Below are 16,585 nucleotides of genomic sequence, written 5' to 3' on the forward strand. Positions count from 1 at the left end.
ATACTGAATTGGGGTTTCATCGTAAATCTAGTATAACCTTTAAAAAGACCAACAGGTAACGGCTAAAACAGCTGTTGGTTTTGGAATGAATAAATTGAGCAAAATTATTACATTTTTTTGTATCCTTAAGATACCTCTAGCGACATACGAATTTCATTTGAAGTTCATTTTAAACTTTGCTGTTATAAAAATGGCTGTTTATCGTGCTCTCATAGCTTTATTATTAATTATTATTGTTGTTATTATTTCAATAAATAGAAACCTATTCATGGAACAGGCACACCAAGGGAGCCATTGACTTAAAATTCAAGCTTCCAAAGTAATGTTTGTTTCAACCTTCAACCGTAGACCCCACACTGCAGCAGTAACTGATCATGATAGAGAGGCAGTGATTTTTAATCGGGGGGTGGGAGAAGGAATTTCGCCCTTTCACCTCTTTGTCATCAAGGTAATTTGTTACATCTGGGTGGCCATTACTGGCTGGTGTTGATTGCAGATGCTGTATACCATTGCTTAGGTACAGGGAAAACTGAAAACAATCTTGACGATTACAACATATTCTCTCAAATATTAAATCACAAAATAGCTCTTGATATCTAGTTATCATTTTGATAACACAAGTGAAGGGGCTTTTTTAGAACTGCTTTAAGTTCCTCGTTGGACGAGTCGGTTACGTGCTCGACTACCGATCTCAGCGTCCGGGATCGATTCCACACTGCCAACGCGAAATCAAAGGAATTTATTCTGGTGCTAGAAATTCATTTTCGACGTGGTTCGGATCCCACAATGAGCTGTAAGTCCCGTTGCTAAGTAAGAGCTGTTAATCAAACTCAGTGGTCTTGTTAAACTAAGATTTACTTAACTTTATAATTGTTTATAACCAGTGCATAGCCATGGCAAGGATTTGAACCCAGGCATTTTGTGGTTAACGCTGGCATGGTAGCGACTTATCCATTTAGCCATACAGAAAAATGTAAAGTTGATTGTGTGGGCGTGTTTGTCTGTGCTCATGTTTCTCTTCATATAGGAGAAAATTAGTTAACAATTAAACACGAAGCTGGGTATCACAAACACTATATCCGAGAAGGTTGGGCCATTCGTGATCTGTATTAGACAGATACAACTCCAGTTCTCATCTTACGGATGTATAAAACCTAATTACTGTGTGGGAAGCCTTCATTTACTTTGATTACCTTCGAGTCTTCTCTGGGATCCTGTCTGGAGCCCCTTGATCACAGCTGCTGCTGTCAAGGAGGTTGAGTCTTGGTCGTTTTCTTTATTGGAAAGCGGTTCAGTAGATTTCCCTTCTGAAGGTCAGGAGGTTCATTCCAAGGAAGCTCACTCTGTGATTCCGTCCGTGATTGTACCATTGTTCGGGTCGTTTCAGAATCGTTATTCCCACTTTTTAGACAAACGATGAAAATGATTCTTTAGTTCTGACGTTTCTTTCTTTTTTTTAAATCCTTTGCTTGACGACGTATGTTTTATCCGTATTTTTGATTTATTTATTCAGTATTAACGGATATTTTCAGCTGAAGGGGGTTGCGGATTTACGGCGATAATTTTAGTATACAATTATATATGAATAAATATAAATATAATGATATTTAAACGCTGCACGCCACCGATGCTTCTCCTTATTCCAGGGTAAGACCGACATGCGCCGGTAAATATTTATTATTCATTCACTCTTCCCGGGAAATCATGGAAATATGCGAAAATGCATAATTGATGGTGATCTCTTTGTCTTAGTTTTCTAAAGGAGTTGGAGTTTCTGTACAGATAAGAAATCGATAGGGATGCCCAACCTTCTGTTTATCTTTTTTTTTTTAGAGTCTGATTAAGTCTCAAGGGTATATGTTATACACACACACATACTGCTCCAGATTCAGTATTAAAGAGAGAGAGAGAAAAAGTATATCTTAGTTTTACCAGACCACTGAGCTGATTAACAGCTCTTTCTCTTAGGGCTGGCCCGAAGGATTAGATAATTTTACGTGGCTAGGAACCAATTGGTCACCTAGCAACGGGACCTACAGCTTATTGTGGGATCCGAACTACACTATATCGAGAAATGAATTTCTATCACCAGAAATAAATTCCTCTGATTCCGCGTTGGCCGAGCCGAGAATCGAACTTCGGACAACCGGAGTGGCAGCCGAGCGCGAAAACCACTCGTCCAGCGAGGAACTAGAGAGAGAGAGAGAGAGAGTCTGATTAAGTCTCAGGGGTATATGTTATATACACACACTGCTCCAGAGTATTAGAGAGAGAGAGAGAGGAAGTTCGGATTAAGTCTCAAGGGTATATGTTATAACACATATTGCTCCAGGCTCAGTATTAAAGAGAGAGAGAGAGAGAGAAAGTCGGATTAAGTCTCAAGGGTATATGTTATAACACATATTGCTCCAGGCTCAGTATTAAAGAGAGAGAGAGAGAGAGAGAGAGAGAGAGAGAGAGAGAGAGAGAGAGGTCGCAATGTTTATTGAAGGAGGGTACAGGCTAAATACGGTTTTTTTTCGAATGTTAGGGAATGCTTTCCGATCCTTTGAAAGGAAGGTTTTCAATCTTGTTTCGTTTCACTCCACCCAATTTATTTCATCTATAAAAAAAAATTGATTTTTTTTTGTATAAATTTTCATACTTTATTTATTTATTTATTTATTTATTTGTTTATTTATTATTTATTTTTTTTTTTGACGCGTTGCAAGTTTTCACAGCCATCGTCTCCGAAATCGGTAGTAGTCCTTTTTAAGAGTGACTTAGATACTAAATAGTCTATGGGTATCAAGTTTCCATTCTCCTTTTAGTGCCACCTCTCGGCATCTCATATGCCCAACCTTAAGGATCGAGTTAATAGTTCTGGCACACTCTGGAGTGCCAGAACTGACGGCAGCCGAAAGTCAATCTCTTTTTATCACACGGAGATAGACCTGTTTGAAGATCGTGCTACTTTTGTGCCTCATCATCACACTGCTATATATTTTCGTTCGTGTCGTTTACGCGTTGCTTTTTGTCCCTGAGATGGATTGCATTTCTTTTGGGCTCTGGAATCTTTATCGATCTTCGATTATGTGACCCGTAAATATCAGTGCGTTAGTGCTCATGGCTGTTGTCACGTATCGCTTAGAGACTTTTGCTTGCTTCGCGTTGACACAGAGAAAGCACATGATTTTTTCAGTCTGGTTTAAGAGAGAGAGAGAGAGAGAAAGAGAGAGAGAGAGAGAGCATGTGATTTATTCAGTTTAGGTTTAGGTTGAAAAGAGAGAGAGAGAGAGAGAGAGAGAGAGAGAGAGAGCATGTGATTTATTCAGTTTAGGTTTGAAAGAGAGAGAGAGAGAGAGAGAGAGAGAGAGAGAGAGAGAGAGAGAGAGCATGTGATTTACTCAATTTAGGTTTGAAAGAGAGAGAGAGAGAGCAGAGACGAGAGAGAGAGAGAAGAGAGAGAGAGCATGTGATTTATTCAGTTTAGGTTTGAAAGAGAGAGAGAGATTGAGAGAGAGAGAGAGAGAGAGAGAGAGAGAGAGAGAGAGAGAGAGAGAGAGCACATGATTTTTATTCAGTTTGGTAAAACAGAGAGAGAGAGAGAGAGAGAGAGAGAAAACATGTGATTTATTCAGTTGTAGTGTTGAGAGAGAGAGAGAGAGAGAGAGAGAGAGAGAGAGAGAGCGCATGTGATTTATTCAGTTTAGGTTTGAAAGAGAGAGAGAGAGAGACCTTACCTTACAGACCTTACATCTTGTTCGGGTTGCCCCAGGTCCCTCAGTGTGAGGCACTCTAATGTCTACCAGAGAGTTGCTAGTACATCTTCCGGTATATTTTGCATCTTCCAATCTTGGATGGTCTGGGATGCAGTTTAGATATTTGTCGAGCTTATTCTTAAACACATCTACGCTCACTCCTGATATATTCCTCAGATGAGCTGGCAACGCATTGAATAGACGCTGCATTATCGATGCTGGTGCGTAGTGGATTAATGTCCTGTGTGCTTTCCTTATTTTTCCTGGTATAGTTTTGGGCACTATTAATCTACCTCTGCTTGCTCTTTCTGATATTTTTAGTTCCATGATATTTTCTGCTATTCCTCTATCTGTTTCCATGCCTGAATTATCATGTAGCGTTTCTCTTCTCCTTTCAAGACTATATAATTTTAAGAATTGTAGCTTTCCCAGTAGTCAGGTCTTAACTTCTTCTATTCTAGCTGTAAAGGACCTTTGTACTCTCTATTTGTGCAATATCCTTTTGATAGTGTGGGTACCATATCATATTGCAATATTCAAGTGGACTACGAACATATGTTTTATAAAGCATAATCATGTGTTCAGCTTTTCTTGTTTTGAAGTGCCGTAACAACATTCCCATTTTTTGCTTTCTACATTTTGCCAACAGAGTTGCTATTTGATCATTGCATAACATGTTCCTATTCATCATCACACCAAGGTCTTTAACTGCTTCCTTATTTGTGATGGTCTCATTATTAGGTCCCTTATATGCATATAGCTTTCTTTCTCTGTCTCCATAATTTATTGATTCAAATTTATCAGAGTTAAATACCATCCTATTTACCTCTGCCCAATCATATACTTTGTTAAGGTCTCTTTGTAGAGCGTTCCTATCTTCATCACAAGTAATTTCTCTACTTATTCTTGTGTCATCTGCGAAACTACTCACTACCGAATCCTTAACATTATTGTCTATGTCTTCAATCATAATAACAAACAGTATTGCAGCTAACACCGTACCTTGCGGCACACCGGATATTACCTTGGCTTCATCCGATTTCTCGTCTGTTTGCAAATAACTATCTGTTTTGCTGTTGTGTAAAAATTCTTTTAACCATCTTTCCTACTTTATCCACGATATTGTGTTTTCTAATTTTCTTCCGCTAATCATAACTCTGGTCCTACTTTATCAAAAGCTTTTGCAAAGTCTAAATAACCACATCTGTTTCATTTCCGCTTTTCATATTTTTGAATATGTTCTCACGGTGGACTAACAGTTGGGTTTGTGTACTTTTTTCCGGGTACGAAACCATGTTGTCCTTTATTAAACAAATTATTTTTTATTAAATGTTTCATAATATTTTTCTTCATTACCCTTTCATACACTTTCATAATATGTGATGTTAGACTCACAGGCCTATAATTACTTGCCTCTAGTCTGATCCACTTTTGAAAGTAGGGGTAATATATGCTAATTTGTGCTCATCATAAATCTTGCCTGTATCTACACTTTGTCTTAATAATATTGCAAGTGGCTTTGCGATAGAATGAACTACTTTCTTTAACAAAATAGCAGGAATTCCATCAGGCCCTGCAGCAGCTCCATTTTTAATTTCATTAATAGCCTGCACAATATCAGCTTCATTAATATCTATGTCAGCTAAATATTCACTATTTTCATCCCTTACTTCTATATCATTATCTTCATTATCTATTCTAGGGGTGAATTCTCTCTTATATCGTTCTGCCAGTATGTTGCAAATTTCCTTTTTTTCATTCGTTAATCTCCTTCAATTCTTAGAGGGCCTATTTCTATTCTTCTTTTATTCATCTTCTTCGCATATGAGTATAATAGTTTGGGATTTTGCTTGATATTTAATAGGGTTTTTTCTTCCAAGTCCCGTTTTTCATTTTCTTTTGATTGTATAATCTTTTGTTCTGCATTTCTATCTTTTTAGTTCTATAACTTTCCATGCATTTTTTTTTTTTTTTGCTAGACCTTTTTTCCACTTTCTGATTTTCTGGAACAAGATCCTTCTGTCTCTTGGTATGCATGACTGATGTTTACTTTTCTTCTTCGGTATATTTATCCACTATTTTCTCTAATATTTTATATAATATCTCCGTATTTACCTTTATGTCATCACTTACGAAAATATTATCCCAATCTTTGTTTAATTCTTCATTTATTTCTGACCATTTTTATATTTTTACTGTAGAAGTTGTATTTTCCATATCCTTCCCACTTTTTCATTTCTTGCTTATCTCTGTTTTCACTTGCTTTGGAATGGACTGTTAATTCTATGACATTATGGTCTGAAATACTCGCATTATAAACTATTATTTCTTTAACATAATTCATCTCGTTCACAAATACTAGGTCTAAAGTATTTTCCTTTCTTGTTGGCAGGTGATTTATTTGTTGAATGTTGTATTCTAGTAGCATATCTAATAGCTTTTCGAATTGCCTCTTATCTTCTGCACTACTATTACTCTCTTTTTTATATGTATAAGTACATCCACAATCTCCTATTCGTTCTTTCCAGTCTACGAAAGGAAAGTTGAAGTCTCCAGATAGGAGATAGTCCAGTCCTTGTGATTTCTACATATATCATCCAATTTTTCTATTATTAAGTCAAACTCTTTAGTATTAGGAGGTCTATATATTACTATGTTCATTAATTTTTCAGATTCAAATTCTACCGCTATTAGTTCACATTCTGAGTTACTATATTTCTCATATATTTTTCCTTGTTTTTTGTCTTTCCCATATATTGCGGTTCCCCCTTGATTCCTATTTTTTCTATCTGATCTATAAGTTTGAAACCCTTTATTTGATCATCATTCCAGTCTCTTGGGAATACCAGGTTTCACTTATATTCAATTATATCTATTTTCTTTTCAATTGGGTTAGTTCTTCTAAGTACTCTATTTTTCTTTTTGAGTTACTAAACCCTGCGCATTCATCACTATGATGGTTTGCGTGTTTTCTCCTTCATTTAATACTTGGTAAGTAATAAGGATTTTCCCATGTCTCTTTCCTGTTCTGGTATGTTGTTCTTTTTTTCATTTCCAGAAATTCTGACATTAAAAAATCCAACTTTTCCATATTTGTTCTTCCTTCATCATAATTATTCATTTTGTGTCTGAATCTGCAATTTTCTCCATATCTGCAATATCCCCTTGCATAATAAAAACAGTTATTATATCTCCTGAGTAGAATCTTGGAGCTGATGCATTGAAATTTTTTGCTGGCACCTCTGCATATCTCGTTGATGGCTTGCTTTTTTCTTTTACCTGATATTCTTCATTCCTCTCTTTATTTTGTTTCTTTCTTATTTTGGATTTTATTGCTTGATTGGTTATTTATTTGATTATTTTTCATGGCTACAGGGTGCATATATTTACATTTTTTTGTCGAACTTACATCCTTTTCCTTCTTTTAGGTTTTTGCATATTTTTGGATGTAGATCTCTGCAATCATCCTCATATCCATCTGAAGTATGCACATTTACCATATATTTTCATAGTTGTGACATACCTTGGGATGTTTTTTGTAGTAACATTTTTCTCCATATCTGCAATTCCCTCTTTTCAAAAGGTTGCAGACTTGTCTTTTTTGTATATTTTTTCCTCTTTCCCGTCATTTATGTTGTAGATCTGGGTAGAGCCTCTTCGGCATTTTCTTTTGTGCTGTCATATCGTAATTTATTTCTTCGTAGGTATGCTGCTTTATAGCCTCATATGTAGTATCAATGAGTATCTCTGCATCCATACTTTTATCTTGTTCTTTGTTTTCCTTATCTTTTTCTGTCATTTCAGTTTTGTTTACTTTCTCTTACGTTTTCCTCTTCTTCTTCTTCTTCTTCTTCTTCTTCTCCTTCTTCTTCTTCTTTTCATCCTCAACTATTTGTACATTCAATCTTGATTTAATAACATTGTCTATCCATGGTAGACATGTTGAGCAAAAAATTCTTGTGTCTTTTCTCATATCTTGCATTACCTCAGCACACTGTGGATGGGTCGGAATGTTGCATGCAGCACATTTTCTGATTAGGTTTTGTGGATTAACTATGCTATACCACACCTTACACAGTTTACATGCTTTTGGCATTCTTTTCCTAATGCATCAATTAGGATATTCACAAGGTTCACTTTATTCATTTTCTTTGTCGAATATGTTGGTTTATGTATATTTTCTTTATGAGTCTCTTGACCACTTGGATTTTATTTGGAACTTCTTCAATTATTTTCAAGATGTTTTCATTAGATTTGTTCCAGTTTGAAGGATTGTATCCTTCTAATATATCTATGAATGATTTTGTATCTTTTTGGTTAGGACTGTTGCTGATTTCATAGATCAGAAATGCCAGTTCCCTTCCTGCTACCTCATCGTATTGCGAATCTGCCAAGCAAGCTAAATCTCGCCATTTTTTTCCGCAGTTGGAGCTTACTGCCATCTTGTTCTGATTTACAGTATTTCACTTGATAAACTAACTTAGAAGACGCTTTATCCTACTATTTCCACACTAATCTTATCACCGATAGTTCACGAACACTTCTAGATATTTCTCAAATTCTAGACGTATGTTAAACTTGTGATATTTGTTGATTAATCTGACTTCGACCAGGAACGTCTCACCAAGCAAGATGACTACTACGAGAGAGAGGAGAGAAGAGAAGAGGCATTTGGTTTGAAAAATTTCATTCAAAAAGTTAGGTTTGAAAAAGAAGAGGGAGGAGAGAGAGAGAGAGAGAAGAGAAGGAAGAGAGAGAGCACATGATATTTTTCAGTTTGGGGTAAAAGAGAGAGGAGAGAGAGAGAGAGAGAGAGAGAGTAGAGAGAGAGCATGTGATTTATTCTGTTTAGGTTTGAACGAGAGAGAGAGAGACAGAGAGAGAGAGATTATTTGAGTTGTCTTTTGCTGTTGGAGACATCTTTACTATTTTCATTCGTTGCTCTGATGTATTATGGTTCCCATATGATTTCCTGTGGCCTTTGTTTCCGCACGTTGTATGGCACTAGATTATTTAAAAAATCAGATAACGATATATAATTTTTAGGTAGATCATTATGATTAAATATTATATTATAGTATATATGTATTTATATAAATTAAATATATACATGCTATATACCTATGTATTGTATAAAGTTTGAGTACGCAGCGGTATGTTTTGTAGATTTAATAATAATAAAAAATAATAATAATAATAATAATAATAATAATAATAATAATAATAATAATAATAATAATAATATGTTCCTTTTTGTATGGCACTAGATTATTTAAAAAATCAGATAACGATATATAATTTTTAGGTAGATCATTATGATTAAATATTATATTATAGTATATATGTATTTATAAATTATATAAATATATACATGTATATACCTATGTATGTATAAAGTTTGAGTACGCAGGCGGTATGTTGTAGATTTTATAATAATAATAATAATAATAATAATAATAATAATAATAATAATAATAATAATATGTTCCTTTTTCTCTCCAAACATGTAAAGCTCATGTATTACATGTAAATAATAGCGATTACATCAATTCCTCTTATGTACTAAGCCACTAAGAATCTATTCATAAGCATTAAACCTTTTACTTAAGGTCAGTGTTGACAGGCGCAATATAATCATAGTTTACTTTGAGAGAGAGAGATGAATTGGCCTAAATAACTTTTAGGAAAACCTTCAGAAACGAAGATTAACTTCGCTTCGTGTCTGGGAACTTGCCATGAGTATTTGATCACAATCGCTCGCTTGATTGAATTCCGCTTCAGTGTCCGCTGTGTAATTCATTGGATTCGTTCCGAGGAAGCTCATTGTAATTCCGTCCGTAATTGAAACGTTATTCCGGTCTTCTTGAACGTAAGTTTGAGCTTTTTTTTTAATGTTTCGTGATTACGTGTCTTCGTATTTGCTTTTAACCTGTCTTGTCATTCCATAGCTAGCCTCTAAATTACCTGAGAGTTGCATGATTAAGCAGGTAGTACCCGTAAATATAATTGTTATTCTATTTTAGGAGTCGTAATTAATATATCACTGTAAATTTGTAAATATCATACTTTAATGCGATTCACTTTTTCACTTTTAAACACATTTCATACTTAATGGAATGTGATTGATTTTCAGTTTTCTGTAAAAGAAAACTGTTGTGCGGGTTTTGTCTGTCCGTCCGTCCTCAGATCTAAACAACTTATGAGGCTAAAGGGCAGCAAATTGGGATGATAATCATCCACTCTCCAATCATCAAACATACTAAATTGCAGCCCTCTAGCCTGAGTATTTTTTAATTTAATTAAGGCTAAAGTTAGCCGTAATCGTGCTTCTGGCAGCGCTATGTGTACCGACATCATAGGCTTCCACCGGAACGTGGCTGAGTTTCATTGGCCGCGGCCCAGAGTTTTATGGGTCGTGGCTGAGACCTCTACCAGACAGAAAGCTCGATTGCGTCGAAGCATTTTTTATTTGTTTAAACTTGCAAATACCTTTCACCAACTCAGTTTGAAAGACCAAATTTCTTGCTGAGGTAGAATGATAAATAAAACTCTTGTGTGTTCCCTAGCAGATTTGGTTTTAAGCAGTGCTTGAGAGGGCGTCGCTATTAAATTTATACCCAACACTTGAAGGTTTATAAACACCTAGAACTTTTTTCCTTTATTTTTTATTTATTATTATTTTTTTAATTTTCCTTCCAAAGAGGATAAAAACACCAGTGGCCAGATTAAAGTTTGGGAACATATCGAAGGGGTAGAGACAGGCGGACAGACGGGAAACGAAGAATTTAATCAAACTTTTCCTCTTTTGGATTTAAGGCTTACCTTGTAAGTGTTTCCGAAAACTTTTAAGATATAACTAAGAAGTGATTGTTATCGTTACAATACATCTGTTGCGATTTTTTACTCCTTCGCAAAGAATTGCTAAACATCGTAAAAAGTTACAAAAACAGAAAACGATCTGTCACATGACAGACACAATCGGAAAGAAATTGTATCGCGTCCATCTTGGTTGACAGTAGATGTACTCTCTCTCTCTCTCTCTCTCTCTCTCTCTCTCTCTCTCTCTCTCACGTGCATATAGGTTTAAGTTATGCATTATACTTCAATATAGGTTGTCTTTTACCGAACGCATTTCGGACTGAATTTGTTGACTTCGAACTCGTGTAGTTTGTCGCTGTACGTTTTTTTTTCTTCCTTTTTCATATATGTGAAAATTCGTCAAGGGAAAGCTGATAATTTATGATCTGGGGAGTTGAGAGGGGAATGAGTGAGAGAGAAAGTACAACTTTATCCAGTTTTTAATCCTTCTCCGGGTTTCTCTCGTTTATCAAGTGAAGGGGGCTAACTTGTTTCAAAAGCTTGTGTCTAAGCCTTCACTTCCTCCGTTGTAGCTAAAATATGGCAATGTGCAACAAATATAAACTGTGCAGATTCTTCGTTTCATGTGGCTTAGATGAATCTCTAGGAGTCGTTCACCCTATCTATTATTTTTATTTTTATTTTATGCCACTTTTTGAATCAGATTCGTCAAGATTCTTAAAACTAGTGAGTAAAGAAGTGGGTGTATAATGAGTTTCTTGGAAAGGATGAAATAGATATCATTTTCCAGAAATTCGTGGGATTCATAACTTGGAGACTGTATCCTAAGGAATGTCCAGATAAGAGAATAACCTTTAGCATCCTGGACGATCAGTTACTGTGGATGACGATAAAGGGGAGTGTCAGTTATCAACGAAAGTGATTGTTGCTCAAATTGTTGCTCAAAAGTAGAATGACTTTATTTTTTTAGGTTCTTATAAGATCATTTCCTATAAGGTATTTTTCATGTTCGTTCTGTGTAATTATCCCTTTCATTCTTACCACAAGGATCTTTGTCTTTGAGAGGCTAGGTATCGTAAATTTTTACTGTTTTAGAATTCCGCCTCAGCAAAATGTTCAGGGCCCCTGGCAACACCAGGGACCAAAGATTTCCTCTAGAATCCTTGAAGGAAAGCTTTTATTAGTCAAATTGAGTTGGCTTAGTTTTAGAAAAAGACACTTTTAAGATATTCCTAACGTGGTCATTGGTGTGTGTTTAGTAAGCTGAAGTTAAAAATCTAGGTCTGTATTTCATTATAGACTGCAACGAATGTTTGTGCGTCGTTCGGACACAATTATGCAAGCACGGAAACCGGCGTACGATTAGGACGTCTGGAGCCATTTCCAACATTTTCATATTCATTACGTGTAGATTACACCGTCAAGTATTTATTGTAAATATTGATGTGGAATAAAACCCGAAAAACCAGGCTATTGGGTCGGTCGTTTTGCAGTCAAGGTAAACAGGGTTAAGCAGAGTTCTAAGAAGAAGCCGTGACCCAGATTATTTTTATGAGTTGACATGAAATTTTCTTTTCTTGTTCAGGACATGGCTGTGTTCGGGAGATATTTTGGTTAATGCAAGTGATTCACTCGACCGTCTTGGAAAATTGTTGTTATACCAGAAGTAAGAAAACTAGGGCAAGAGACGAAAGATAATTCTCTCTCTCTCTCTCTCTCTCTCTCTCTCTCTCTCTCTCTCTCTCTCTCTCTCTCTCTCTCTCTCGTATGTCTGAAAAAAAGCTGATTTTACACCTTCCGGTCTTCCACTTATTGTATAAATTTAATGATGTATGTACGTGTATGCATCCATGAAGAATGGTCAATTTAGAGAGAGAGAGAGAGAAAGAGAAATGTTTTACATATATGTGAATTGTTGTAATTCATGGATTGCTGTAAAGACTCAATCAGTTACAGAGGAGGTAATGCCAAAATACTGATACAAGTTTTTTGCCAAAATACTGATACAAGTTTTTTGCCAAAATACTGATACAAGTTTTTTGCCAAAATACTGATACAAGTTTTTTGCCAAAATACTGATACAAGTTTTTTGCCAAAATACTGATACAAGTTTTTTGCCAAAATACTGATACAAGTTTTTTGCCAAAAATACTGATACAGGTTTTTTGCAAAAATACGGATACAGGGTTTTTGCCAAAATACTGATATAAGTTTTTTTGCCAAAATACTGATACAAGACTTTTGCCAAAATACTGATATAAGTTTTTTGCCAAAATAGTGATATAGGTTTCTTGCAAAAATACTGATACAAGTTTTTTGCCAAAATACTGATACAAGTTTTTTGCAAAAATACTGATACAAGTTTTTTGCCAAAGTACTGATACAAGGTTTTTGCCAAAATACTGATACAAGTTTTTTTTTGCCAAAATACTGATACAAGTTTCTTGCCAAAATACTGACACAAGGTTTTTGGCGAAATACTGATACAAGTTTTTTGCCAAAATACTGATACAAGGCTTTTGCCAAAATACTGATACAAGTTTCTTGCCAAAATACTGATACAAGGTTTTTGCCAAAATACTCATACAAATTTCTGCCAAAATACTGATACAAATTTCTAAAGTAGCAATTTAGTCAAGATGAGGACGACAGGGATATGAAATTGACTTACCAATTCAGATAATAGCTGAAACTCATTTGCCTTCATACACGGCCACAGAAATGCGATGATTTCAGTTACAGTCATAGGAATATGGAATTCCGATATTTCTGATAATCCATTCATGCTGAATTGTTGCAGTTTACGCTTCAAAGCGTCAGTGCTTCTGCTTGCACGTCGACGTGTCGAGTTGGTCTCGTGCAGTTGCATCCTGCATTTCTGGCTTCAATGAAGTTGCTTCCTCCTGGCACTTATCTCTCTCTCTCTCTCTCGTTGAGGCAGGGGGAGGAGGTGCCCCCCCTTTTTTTAAATGAATTTTAAAAGAAAATCTCGCTTCCGGATCTTAGTATTCAGTTCGTGTCTTTGATCTCTCTTTTTCCGGGTTGCATTTTCAATAGGATGCTTAAATATTGTTTCCTTTGATCTCTCATGCCTTTTTTACTTTTTTTTTCATTCAGTGTGCTCATGATTGAGCAGCAGCTCTTTGGCCTTGAACCTTTCATTTTAGGTCGTATATATATATATATATATATATTATATATATATATATATATATATATATATATAATATAGATATATATATATATATATATATATATATATGATATGTATGTATATATATATATATATATCTATCTATATATATATATATATATATATATATATATATATATATAGATATATATATATATATCGTTCTAGTTTGTCCAAGAAAGTATTAGAAGAAAACTATAGATATTTTTCCTACTCTGTAATTCATGTTCGTATTGACTGGTATATTTATCCATTAATACACTGCAGGACAGTGCTAGTACAATCACTTCTGAATTAGAGTACAGTAAGGAAATTTAAATCGTGAAATTGGTTGTATTTTCAATAAGCATAGAATTATATGTGAGACTGCGTTGCGTTGGGAATTGTTGGCTCTGCAGCTTAGGCAACAGATTATTTATATTTAGGGTAAGTGCAGTTTTAATGAAGACATATATGCAGCGTAAAGAACTGAATTACAATAATATATACGGAATAAAAGCCTGTATATACGAGTATGTATTTATAACAAACACGCCGGCACAAAGGGACATGTACTCCAATCTAAAAGTAATAACACGCGAAGAAAATGATTTATTGTATCCTTACATTCAGAAAAGAAGGCCATTTATGTCATGACGTAGCTCCCATAAAATAACTATCAGCTTACTTCGATAAACCCTACCATGAATACCTTTCTCTTTCTCTCCATAAATAAACTGACAGAATATTTTTCCTTTCCATAGTTAAGTTATATATATATATATATATATATATATATATATATGTGTGTGTGTGTGTGTGTGTGTGTGTGTATATATATATAAAGATAAAAGGTCCATAAAACACTATTGAACGTTGCAACCATAGCATATATTTCGAGCACTTCCTTCTGTCCTTCCGATCACTGGTAAAATTTGGTTGCAACGTTCAAATATTGTTTTATGGGCCTTTTATCTTCATATTATACTGTTGTATTACAGTAAAAAAACATTCGTATATATACAAGGGGCAAATGATGGAATCGGCCTTGATTAAACAGAGGCAGGTAATGAACATCTCAAAAGGAGCATGGGATCCATATGTCATCGACAAGATTTTCATTCAACCAACGCTCAAGAAGATTAAAGGAAGATTATCAGCGGGAGTGACCTAAATTGGCTTACCTGTGGATGGACCTCGTGGTATATATACCACCTTTTCTGTAATTTTTCTCATTCATCTACCTGAAGAGGGAGACAGCAGTCTCTGAAATATAGTATTTTCCTCTCTATATTTTGGTGTTTTTATTGTCTCCTTTTATATATATATATATATATATATATATATATATATATATATATATATATATATATATATATATATATATATATATATATATATATATATATATATATATATATATATATATATTCTCCCTTTCAATTACTATCACCAATAGCATATGAAGGTCGGTACTGGCAGAGAGGTGTTACAGTTTAGTGAGGAACCAAGATATATTACCTTGCAATTTGTAGAAGAGCAGATTTTTTATAAATGCGATATTGTGGCATGGTTTATTGTTCATGATAAGAATGGCATTGATATTGTTTGTCAGTGTTTTGCTGTCGTCATAACGATTGTTATTTTATGTTAGGAAGAGTTATAAAATAAATTATGAAAATGAAAAATAAAATTCTTTTTGGTTATGTATTGAGAAAGAAAAGGGTATTTGTGGTAAGACTCTCTCTCTCTCTCTCTCTCTCTCTCTCTCTCTCTCTCTCTCTCTCTCTCTCATTAATTAAGCAATTAGATACAAGTAAAAAAAATATAATATTGCCCTTGCTTGGTCATTAGTGACTTATCTGTTGAAAACAGTGGAGGAAATTCGCATTGTCATTTTCATTTCATTCATGTTCAATTCAGTGACATAGAAGGAGTGTGTAGTTATTGATATTGGCTTAGAAAACGAGATTTTAAATGTTTTCGATTTGAAATAAGTTTAGAGCCTACCTCATAGGTAAATTCACACATATATACTATTGCCCAAGTCAGCCAAATCGTATATTGTTTTGCAGTTATTTAGCCACGAAATGAAATATTTCTTTTAATCTTCCATTCTTTATACACGATACCCCGTAGGGGGTTAGTGCCGCTAGTTAACCTCATGCGGTGCACTGTAGGTATTAGTTAAGGTTCTTTGCAGCGTGCCCTCGGCCTCTGGCTGCAACTCCTTTCGTTCCTTTTACAGTACCTCCGTTCATATTCTCTTTCTTCCATCCAACTTTTCCACCCTCTCCTAACAATTGATTCATAGTGCACCTTCTTTAAGGTTTGCCTCCTGTCAATTTTCCTTTCAGTGCTGAATGGCCTCTTAGGTCCCAGTGCTTGGCCTTTGTCCTTAATTCTGTGTTCAGATCATTTAATTTTATATCTCGGTAAATGGTGAACATTTGGATATTGTTAACATTAAGCATTAAGATATATATATATATATATATATATATATATATATATATATATATATATATATATATGTGTGTGTGTGTGTATGTATATTTACACGGTTCGTAACAACTTGTGGGATAGACGCTTTTGAAATTCACGCTGGCATCCACCCAGTTTCGAGCATGTTGACAGTCATTGAAAATCAATGGTTGTCAACATGCAGTAAAGTTGTATTTGACGGTCGTCGGGCCTTTCCTTTTGTGCTTCATCATCACACCATTACACAGCCCCCCCCCTCCCCCCCCTTTTTTTTTTTTTTTTTTTGCTTTCGTCTTTTGGAGAATTATGTCGACGGTACGTCGTTACCCCAGGACACTATGCAAGAGTCACAGAATTGGTCACAATAGCT

The sequence above is a fragment of the Macrobrachium nipponense genome, chromosome 5 (assembly GCF_015104395.2).
Source record: "Macrobrachium nipponense isolate FS-2020 chromosome 5, ASM1510439v2, whole genome shotgun sequence".
Classification (NCBI taxonomy): domain Eukaryota; kingdom Metazoa; phylum Arthropoda; class Malacostraca; order Decapoda; family Palaemonidae; genus Macrobrachium; species Macrobrachium nipponense.